The sequence below is a fragment of the Ursus americanus genome, chromosome 8, assembly GCF_024610735.1.
Source record: "Ursus americanus isolate L20-20 chromosome 8, mUrsAme1.1.p, whole genome shotgun sequence".
Lineage (NCBI taxonomy): Eukaryota > Metazoa > Chordata > Mammalia > Carnivora > Ursidae > Ursus > Ursus americanus.
The window spans coordinates 82,068,311-82,079,408 of record NC_142134.1 but is presented as its reverse complement, the minus strand read 5'-3'; the positions used below and the strand labels follow the sequence as shown (position 1 = coordinate 82,079,408).

Genomic DNA, 11,098 nt, shown 5'->3' with positions numbered 1-11,098 from the left:
CTTCTGGGTTGAAGACCCGCTCTTAGTAAAAGTCCAACCCAGGTATTCCAAGTGACGTCCTCACTGCCGGGAGGGTGTCTGGGGACCAGTCATGACGGCCATGGCCTGGATCTGGGTTCCTCAGAACAGGAGGGACAAGCTAGGCTTTCGATTGCCAAATCCATGTCCAAGTCCAGCTCTGGCAGCCGAACGCAAGGAACCCACCACCCACTTTTCTCCTGAGGATCTGATCTGCAGCCTCCTCTCAGAGCCTGGCATGCACCTGTGCTGTTCTGTGTGAGGTCCACCACCTCCACGCCTTCCCCCTCTGACGCAGGTACTGGACTATTATCCCCACATACCAGGTAAGGGGACTGGTGAGACCTGCTTAAACAATGGAGCTGGGATTCACACTCAGGCAGATAGGATCCAGAGCCCACGCGCTCTTAACCCTTCGGAATTATGCCAGATGCCCCAGACAGCTCCAGGCCTCGGCCCAGGCCATGGCCCTTTTCCTAGGACTAGTCCTGGGGCAGAGTGCTCCCCCAGGGGTTCAGTCCTTCCTTTCCTCACACCCATCGCCCTCGGGATAATCCAGATATCTGGTCCCTCCACAATATGGCTCTTGCCTGCTCCCACCGCCACTGCTCCCCAACTCTGCTCCTCGCACAATGGGCAGCCTGCAGTCTCCTGGACAGGCCAGCCTATTTCTCCCCACCCAGGTTCCCTCTTCTGAGATTGTGCTCTTCCCTTCTAGTCCTTTCAGTTCCCAGCTCCGACGTCACTTCCTCCAGGGAGCCCTCCCAGAGACTCTGGTTGAGTGCTTCCTCCGGGTTCCCGCAAATGGGCGAGGCTGTGCTTCCCTCCTGTCTTCACCGCCAGCCTGGAAAGTCCGGGATCACTGGGACCAGGAGCCCGGCCCCGGGTCCAGGGCACGGCCAGTGCCGTGGAGTTGGTGCAGATTCAGGCCTGAGTTCTGGCCGACAGGAGAGACCCGGGGCCATTGCTCACAAAAGCCATGCTAACAGGAGAGGGAACTTAGGCCCAGAGAGGGGCGGGAGTGGGCCCGGGTATGCGGGCCGTAGAACGCCTGTACTGAACCAGCTCCGCCTGGTCGCCCAGAGGTGCGTGGCCAAGATCAAAGCGCCCGGAGCCCCGAGGCGGCATCCCAGTAAACCACAACTCCCGAGAGGCCTTGCGCACCCGGGGCCGCAGACTGCGCGTCTCGCGGGAAAGCGGGAGCTCGAGCTCGCGAGCGTGGGCGGGACCGGAAAGAGGCGCGTTTCAAAGCGGTAATAGATGGTTTTCTTACCCATTAGGATTGAAAACATACCTCCTGGACCGGTAGCCCGCCGGAGTCGAGGGGACGACGGCCAATGGGAGTGCGCGGGGGGTGGAGCCCAGGCCTCAGGAGCGGAAGTGGGTCGCTGTTGAGGCGGCGGCGTCTTGCTTGAGGGTATCTCCTCCGTAGCTTCCGGGGGTACTTCCTCGCCCGAGTGTGTCGGCGGCGGTTCCTGCCGCACCAAACCTCCCGGTAAGTCAGGCTTTGCGGAGAGCGAGCGGCCAGCCAGGGCCGGGCGGATGGGGGGTTCGGACGGCTTCGCGGCCTGCGGAAGCCGGCGGCGCGGCTGTCCGCCGTAGCGCGGCCAAGCCAGCTCGGGCCGGACGCCCGGCCGGGCCTCCCTCGGGACCGCGGGCCCGGCCGCCCGCCACGCCCCGCTGTCCGCGTGGCCGTCCGAGCCCGGCTCGGCGGGGGGAACGAACGTGCGAGCGCCTCGCCGAGGGTCTCGGCTGCCCCGGCGGACTGAGGCCGCTGCGCTCGGTTGTAGCGGAGCCAGCGAAACCGGGGCTGGGGAGGGGGACGGACGCGCCCAAGGTCACTCCGGGAGACGGGCAGGGCGGCCGGGGGCGCTGGCCTGTGCAGGCCGTTCGGGGGATGCCCCGGCCAGGTTTTTGTTCCCCGCTAACGCCGTCTCCTTTGTGTGCTCGTGCCGCCGCCTCGCTCGCGAGCCTGCGAGTCTGTCCGGGCCGCGTGGCGGAGCCTCCTGGGCTGACGGCGCTGGGGGCGGCGGGGACTGGCCGGGGGAGCGCCCACCCGGGGCTGAGCTTAGTAGGTCCTCGGCTTCCGGTCGTGGGGGGTGGCGCTGGAGCACTGAGGCCTGCGGCCGGCCCCGCCCCTCGGGCGCCTGCACTGGGCTCGGGCGCCCGCAGCCTAGTGCTTGAAGTGTGAGCGGGGTCTCAGGGGGAGGCTTGAGACCCGGAACGAAGTGCTTAGCGAACACCGCTGTCCACCCTTTGACCGTCCAGGAGAAGGGGAGAGTTCAGAGCCTGGACTTCCCTGTGGTAGCCGTTTTTGTGAGGTTTTGGCTTCTGTCTTATTCTTGTCCGTGCCCATCGACGTTCACAGTCATTCCTTCGTTCTGCTTCTGCGTCAGGGTCTCCCAGACCTAGGATCTCAGCCGAGGCTGCCTGAGTGGTTGGGGAGACTGAGGCGGTGTGCCCAAGGTCATGCAGCCGGCTAACTAGTTGACGGAAGAGCTAGTCTGGAATCTCGCTTTCCAGTGGCTGCAGGACGAGGCCTTTAAGTTCAGTGACCAGGAGTTTAGGGACCACTGGTGATGAAGGACAGAAACGTTGAAGGGAATCGCTTTGTTTAACTGGTGGTGTGTTTTTTTAACGGGTGGGAAGACATATTGGGTTCAGTTTTATCTGCGCTGCAGGTGAAATGGGAACATTCAGGTAGAAAGATGTTGTGTTGCTGGGTTTTGTGTTATCTGAACTTTAGCTTCCAACTCAGATTTAAAAAGCTTAGGTTAATACAGTGTTTATCAACTTTTTTTTTCGATGAACTGCCCCGACCTTCTTTAGTTTTTTTAATTGTCCTCTCCATGAAATGTTAATGCTGCTTATATACCGTGGGTCTTTTTATGTACTGTATGGGTATGTATGCTTTATACATAAAAAGAATGAGATTTTTTTTTCACCCCCTTGAAGTTTGGATACTTTAAAAATTCTAAGTCAGCACATTTTTGAGGTATTCTGTGTGCCAAGCTTTCTGCTTGGGGTATAGCTGTGAACAGAATAGGCATGGTACAACCCCTGATTGAACTAAGGAGTGAGGGTGGAGGGAATGAGAAAAATTCCCTTGAGGTTGAAATACAGAGTGTGGAGAGACAGGACTGGAGAGGTGTAAGCAGGAACCGGATGGTCAAAGTTCTTTGGTGTGCCCCAAGTTAATGAATTCAGAATTTATATTAAGACCACGTGGGAAAAATCACCGTACTGTGAGGATGGCTTAGAAAGATGGGTGAGACTAGTGGCTCTGGACCAGTTAGGAAGAGAGAAGTGTGGCTTGGGCCACAGTGGGGACTGGGGACCAAGCTCAGGCCAGTTGTGGCAGTTCTTCACTGACTTTTTGCTTAAAAGGCTGTTGCAAAGTTCATGTCCAGTAGTTTTTACCCCCACCAATTTCTGGAAAAGATTTGAGGTGCTACTGAATGCAAGTACGTGCATAAGGTAATTGTTTTATGCCGTATAAATATGGCTTTGTATGTTCTTTGTGTGTATGTTATCAGTGTCTTATTTTGAAATGATTTACCTACATCTTTCAATGTCCTCGGATTAGATGGCTCCTGTAGATGTGACAGGGCTGGCTGACTCTGTTTTTTGAGGTATAATTCACATATACGCTCTTGTAACTTGCCTTTCCTGTCTTGTTTCTCAGCAGGGGTTTGGGGGTTGTAGAGCAAGCAAGTCATTTTGAGGTTTCCTCTCTGAGGAGGAAGGCCCACAGCACAGATACTGCTGCATCCCAAGGTCAGAGTTCAAGTGTGAGAAAGCGTGTGAGGTTGATTTGGAGAGTGCTGCTACAGAATTACTTTCGGAAGGGTTTTATTTTTCCCGGGTATAAATAAGGGTTGTCAGGTTTATTTTTCCTACCAACACTGTGCAGGGTAGGAAAGGCCTGAAGGTGTCTCAAAATAAGTATTATCAATAGCTTCCTTGTGTAAAATGAAATTTTGACCCTAAGGCTTTCCTGGAGTAATGTCTGCACCCAACATGGGGCTCAAACTCTGTTTGGCATCTCTTCTAGCCATTATGTCTGTGGGGATGAGATGTTCTTTCCTTCTCTCCCATGGTGATGGTCTGTTTTTAAGTCTTCTTTGTTTCCTGATGGTGACTATATTTTTACTTGCACAGTAAGGCTCCATATTCCCCTTTCATCATTTTTTTCACCTCAGAAATACTCTGTGCCATTTCTGTCAAGCATCTATTGAGCTTGATAGCTTAATTTCTTTTTTTAAAGATTTTATTAATTTTTAAAGATTTTATTAGAGAGCATGGAGGGGCAGCAGAGGGAGAAGCAGACTCCCTGCTGAGCAGAAAGCCTGACAAGGGGCTCTATCCCAGACCCTGAGATCATGACCTGAGACAAAGGCAGACGCTTCACCAACTGAGCCATCCAGGTGCACCTTGATAGTTTAAGGAGACTATCTGCAGTAAGTATTGGAGTTGGAGTCCGGTTGACCATGTCGAGTACGGGAGAAGAAATGGTTAGTTGGGGAGCAGGAGAAATACAAGAAACCAGTGAGGTAGGTCTTGAAGGATGAGCAGGAGTTTCCCAAAGTGGTAAGGGGTGTGGGACCTTTGCAGGGAAGGGGACGGGTGGCACGGATCAGATTATGGCACTGCTGTTAGGAAGAGCCTGCAGCAGGTGACTGACAGCCATGGTATCAGAGTAAAGTACAGTCAGTTCTGCTTTAAACACTTGTTTGGAAGCATGACTTGTTCCAACGCAATTGATAGACTAGGAACAGTTTGAACATTATGGGGATTTTGAGTTTGCTGTGCATGATTTCATCTATGGGAAATACTAGATGAACACAGAAAATCGAACTGAGCCGAACTAAGTCACATAGACTGTAGAAAGTACACACCTCAAACATATTCCAGCTTTCTCAGTGACTCTGTGTGTTATGAGCCACACCCATACACATCTTTTGTTTAAAAAAATTCTCTCTACTTCCCAATAACTTACAAGCGGCAAACCTTGTAAAGTATTCGTGCATCTCCTGACCATTTAAAATGCGCAGAGGTGTGCTTCCATTCTGTTAGGTTCTTAACGTGTGTGTGTGTGTGTGTGTGTGTGTGTGTGTGTGTGTGACATTGACAAAGGTTTTTAGTGCTGTACCCCTAATTTCATTGTTTTCCCATAAGTCCTGTGGTTTTTTGTATTGTGTGGTATATTTTAGGAATACTCATGTCTGTAACTTCAGATGAGGCCAGAAAGGTTAGCACTGGGTTAGGGATGGGAGGTTACTCTGTGAAGGTGATGGATGTGATCGTTTGGGAACATTTGCCATCTTTTTGGGCCTTTTGGAGCCTGGTAGTTGTTTTTAAGCTACCATGTGAAGCCTTTTAACTTCCCCTGGCGCCTTTTCCATCTCTGTTAGAGCATTACCTTCATAGTCGGGTACTTTATGAAGCACCTCAGCTGCCACATTTGTCCTGGAGGCCAAGGACCATTGACTTTCTATTTTACTTCCTGGGTAGAGTGTTGAAGGAGAGTTGAGGTTCTGAATTAGGGCTTCTGCTGCTACAAACCCAGGTGTGGGATTCCCACTGCCAAGATTAGTGTCTCTAGAGAATTGGGTTTGGCTAGCTTTTTGGTGATAGTGTGCATGCATTCTTTAGCCAGCCCACCTATGCACCTGCCTTGAGGGGAAGGGAAGGACTTGTGCTGAAGATCCCTGGGGGAGGGCTATTTAAGACAAGTATGCAAATGAGGGAGCTCCCACAGTGAGGCACTGCTCAGCTGCTCCCTGCTGTAGGTATAGGCCACAGTATCACATTTGTAACCCTTTGACAACCTCCCCACCACCACCTTCAGGGCCTGCGCCTTGGCTGTTTTTATAGTAGTTACAGATTGATTACACACACACACACACACACACCCCACTAGGTTCATGGTTCAGTACAAGCATCTAAGCCTCATAGCTGGCTTTTTCTGGCAGGCTCTGTGTTCAGGCATCATCCACATAGATACAGCATGCCTGTCTCCTCTGAGTTTCATGGCCAAAGTGACCTTGGTCCCAGGGAAGAGTGGGAAGTTGTTGTTGGCCTCAGCACCTGAGGTTGATATGCTCCATTGGCCTGTGGTATCTTTTCAGCCTCTGGAAGGATAGATAGATCCTTAGGTTTCCTTCTCGATACACCCTTGATGCTGTCCTCCAGGAATTGCCTGGTCTGTATCACCAGGCCACCAAGGCTGAAAGAAAATTAGGTTAGGGGTCAGAGAGGTAGAGAGAGCCCCTCAGTTTCATTTTGAGGCTGTCCCAGAGCAATAACCCTTCTACAAAGGAGTTGGTTGGATTTGGTATCTTTTGATATCTTCCCAGTTGTTTCTCCCCCCCATCTGTACGTTTCTTGTTTTAAAATTTAAATTCAGTTGATTAACATATAATAATTGGTTTCAGAGGTAGAGGCCAGTGAGTCATTAGTCTTACATAAAACTCAGTGCTCGTAACATCACATGCCTTCCTTAATGTCTGTCTATTACCTAGTTACCACATCCCCCCACCCCTCCAGCAACCCTCAGTTTTTTCCTGTGATTAAGAGTCTCTTGGTTTGTCTCCCTCTCTGGTTTCGTCGTTTTTTCCCCCTCTCTTCCCCTATGATCCTCTGCCTTGTTTCTTAAATTCCATATATTTGTGAGATCGTATGATAATTGTCTTGCTCTGAATGACTTATTTCCCTTAGCATAATATCCTCTAGTTCCATTCACGTCATTGTAAATGGCAAGATTTCATTTTTTATGGCTGTGTAATTTTCCATTGTATGTATGTACACACACACACACACACACACTGTATCTTCTTTATCCATTCATCTGTCGATGGACATCTGGGCCCTTTCCATAGTTTGGCTATTGTGGACATTGCTGCTATAAACATTGGGGTGCAGGTGTCCCTTCCGATCATTACATTTGTATCTTTGGGGTAAATACCTGGTAGTGCAATTGCTGGGTCATAGGGTAGCTCTATTTTTAACGTTTTGAGGAACTCCACACTGTTTTCCAGAGTGGCTGCACCAGCTTGCATTCCCACCAGCAGTGTAAGAGGGTTCCTCTTTCTCCACATCCTCACCAACATTTTGTCATTTCCTGACTTGTTAATTTTAACCATTCTAACTGGTGCGAGGTAGTATCTCATTGCAGTTTTGATTTGTATTTCCCTGATGCCGAGTGATGTGGAGCTCTTTTTCTTGTGTCTGTTGGCTATTTGTACGTCTTCTTTGGAGAAATATCTGTTCACGTCTTCCGCCCATTTCTTGATTGGATTATTTGTTCTTTGTGTATTGAGTCTGTTAAGTTCTTTATAGATACTAGCCCTTTATCTGATGTGTCATTTCCAAATATCTTCTCCGATTCTGTTGGTTGTCTTTTGGTTTCGTTGACTGTTTCCTTTGCTGTGAGAAAGCTTTTTATCTTGAAGATAAGATCCTCCAAATCAATTAGTGATATAACCTCATCAGGCGCAGCTGTTAGAGAATTAAGGTGTCCCCACTCCCAGGGGTTTCATCGACAAAAGGGTCAACCTAGTGTTTGGAGGGAGTTCCTCATAATCCTGAACTGAAACTATAGAGAAATTCGTAAGAACAGCTTCTTTGAGAAGAGGAGGAGCCAAGGTGTGCTTGGGCTGTGTTTGAGTCATAGGTGTCCTGGAGATCCCAGGGCATGGATGGGAGAGACTGAGGATCTTTCTATAGGCGAATTCCTTACAGATGTTTCTGGGGCTGTGTCCACTGCAGAGCATTTCTGAGTAATTGACTAAACCCTGTCTATTTAAAGTGTCTAGAAAAAGAGTATTTGGTGAAGTTTATTTTTAATTTTTGGTTGTGGCAAAGTATATGTTATATAACATAGATCATTTGAACCACTTTCAGGTGTTCATTGGCATTAAGTAAATTCACAGTGTTGTGCAACCATCACCACCATCCATCTGCAGAATTTTTTTTAATCTTCCCAGACAGAAACTCATGTATTCATTAAATAGTAACTTCCTGTTCCCCCTCCCTACTTGCCCCTAGCAATCACCATTCTATTTGTCTCTGTTTTTGATGGCTCTCAGTACCTCTTATAAGAGGAATTATACAATATTTGTCTTATTGTGTCTTCTTTCGCAGAGCATAATGTCTTTAGTGTTCATCCATGTTGGAGTCTGTGTCAGAATTTTATTTTTAAGGCTCAATAATAATCTTTTTATTGATTTTTTTTCATGGATTTTTGAAAAACTGAAGTTCACTCTTAATTCTTGACCCTTGCATCTCAAGGCCTGAATCACAAAAGTAGACCCATCTCTATATCCAGACAGCTGTTCTTTTTCTCTAGTAGAAGTAGAAGGCTGGCCTTGGTAGGTCCTGTGTTAGGAGAAAAGGAAAGAATTTTCCTTGGTGATAAGTCGCCAAGCAGGTGTGATGGCTCCTTGGTTCTGATGCTCCTTTCAGGTCTCTGGGACTTTGCTGATTGCTGGTGATGGTTTCATCAAGTCATAAGATAAATCTGGATAAGACCAAGTACTGTCTCTCCAAGCCTGCTGCTTTTTTTTTTTTCTCGTCAAGTTCTTTCATCTAGTTCCTGCGGAAATCTCGGGAGACCAGTAGTCAAGGCTGCTAAGCCTTCTCTAGGAATAAATAACTGGGAGAGGACTGCCCTGTTACCTCTGTGCTGGCTTTTCAGCCCCGCTAAGCCTAAGCAGAGTGATGAGCTACGTCGTACCAAGCAAGTCTTTCCTGGAAATGAATTAAGTCTTACTAAGCCAGAAACTTCTTACTTCAGTTCTTGGGATTCATGGTTTCTTTGCTCTCATCCACTAGCACTTACCACTTGTTTGTTTTTTTAAGATTTATTTAATTAATTTAGAGAGAGAGCGCGAGTGAGTGAGAGGAGGGGCGGAGGGAGAGACTCTTCAGGCAGATTCCCCGTGGAGCTGGGAGCCCCAGGCAGGGAGGGCTCAGGCAGGACTTGATCTTACCGATCAAGAGTAGAGTCAGAGGCTCAACCATCTGAGCCACCCAGGCGCCCTAGCGCTTACCACTTGTAAGAAGAGCTGTGATTTCTGGCTCTTCTGACGTATTTATTACATAATTTATTGATTGTTTTTCCACTTAGAATATACGCTCCGTGAGTGTCTGTTTTTGTTCGCTGCTGTATTTCTAGTCCCTGGAGAGGTGCCTGATCTAGACCAGGCAGCTGTAAGTAGTGAATTAAACAGCTGACGGGGTTGTCTTCAGGGTGCTACGAACAGTACTGGGCACTTTGATTCAGCGTCATTGTTTTGCAAAAGAGCTGCAAAGGTAAGGGATATTTTTCCCACATGAAAGATGGTGAGACTGAGGCAGGAAGATCAAGTATTTGTGCTAGGCTCTAGGGCTTGTACAGCCAGCCACATGATTGCTGGCTCTTTACTATGCACCCTCAATTGTACAACAAGCAAGAGGCATATGTTTTTCTTAAGTACTAAGGGCTGATTGTTGATGTGACAGTGACATCAAGGTTCCATTTAAAAAGCTTGGGTGGGGGGGCGCCTGGGTGGCTCCGTCGGTTAAGTGTCCAACTCTTGATTTCTGCTCAGGTCATGATTTCGGGGTGGTGAGATTGAGCCTGGTGTTGGGCTCTGTCCTTGGTGCGGAATCTGCTTAAGGTTCTCTCTCTCCTTCTCCCTCTGCCCCACCCCCATCAGGCATACTCTCTCTTGCTTTCTCTCTAAAATAAATAAATCAGAAAAATAAAAAGCTTGGGTGGGGCGCCTGGCTGGCTTAGTTGGTAGAAAATGTGACCCTTGATCTCAGGGTCTTGAGTTCAAGCCCCACATTGGGAGTAGAGCTTACTTTTTTTTAAAAAAGCTTTGAAATGAAAGTTTATTGGCAACTTTTAATGCTCATGCTCACTTCCCCAAGAGGGCAGGCTGTACTGGGCACTGGTGCATTGCCAACAGCCTCGGGTATTTTTTACATTCTTCCAAAAGTAGTTAGGCGGGGGCTCCTGGGTGGCTCAGTCAGTTAAGCCTCTGCCTGCCTTTGCCTCAGGTCATGATCTCAGGGTCCTGGGATCAAGCCCCGCTGTCCAGGGGGGCTCCCTGCTCAGCAGGGAATTGGCTTCTGCCTCTCCCTCTGCCCCTCCCCCTGTCTCTCAAATAAATTCTATCTCAAATAAAGTCTTAAAAAAAAAAAGAAAGAAAGTTGGGCAATACACAAGTCTTTAATATATTCTTGCTTTTTAACATGTGTTCTGTAATTCTACTTTTGAAATTCCATTTAGGGAAGTACTTAAAATAACATGGCAATGATTATGTGTTTGTGGTTTTAAAGGAGGAGATGTTGGGTAGACAATTGGTACTAGCCAGTACCTGATCACTTGGCATTTCCCTGATGAAATTTTGTAGGATTTATGCTTCTGTCTGCTTTAACCATGCTGGCATAGAGAGGTTGCCCTGGTTAGCTCATTCACCTCACAGGAGACTGCCCATGTGTCTCAGAATGGCTTGTTATGAGCTTATAGTGAGAACTGCCTTGTAATTGGCACACAGTATGAGTGACCCAATAGAAAAATGCACAGAGAGGGGCGCCTGGGTGGCGCAGTCTGTTGGACGTCTGCCTTTGGCTCAGGTCATGATCTTCAGGGTCCTGAGATTGAGCCATGCATCGGGCTCCCTGTTCAGCTGGGAGTCTCCTTCTCCCTCTGCCCCTCCCCCTGCTTGTGCTTGTATGCTCTCTCTCCCAAATAAGTAAAATCTTGAAAAAGAAAGAAAGAGAGAGGGGCGCCTGGGTGGCACAGCGGTTAAGCGTCTGCCTTCGGCTCAGGGCGTGATCCCGGCGTTCTGGGATCGAGCCCCACATCAGGCTCCTCCGCTATGAGCCTGCTTCTTCCTCTCCCACTCCCCCTGCTTGTGTTCCCTCTCTCGCTGGCTGTCTCTATCTCTGTCAAATAAATAAATAAAATCTTTAAAAAAAAAAAAAAAGAAAGAAAGAGAGAGGGAAGGGAGCACAGGGAGCCACCTAAGAATCAAGATTGCTTGGCGATTGTGGAACCCATGTGGAGAGTTAGGTCTCAGGTGTCTGT

General features: G+C 48.8%; 1 protein-coding gene across 1 annotated transcript in view; it reads left to right on the top strand.

The window, feature by feature from the left end:
• The first annotated feature begins 1,358 nt into the window (after positions 1-1,358).
• The window catches only part of RNF4 (ring finger protein 4), a 32,964-nt gene continuing 23,224 nt past the window's right edge, over positions 1,359-11,098 (top strand). Inside the window, exon 1 of the mRNA XM_045774762.2 lies at positions 1,359-1,513. The gene's annotated coding sequence lies outside the window, so the exon portion shown is untranslated. The remainder of the gene's footprint in view (positions 1,514-11,098) is intronic.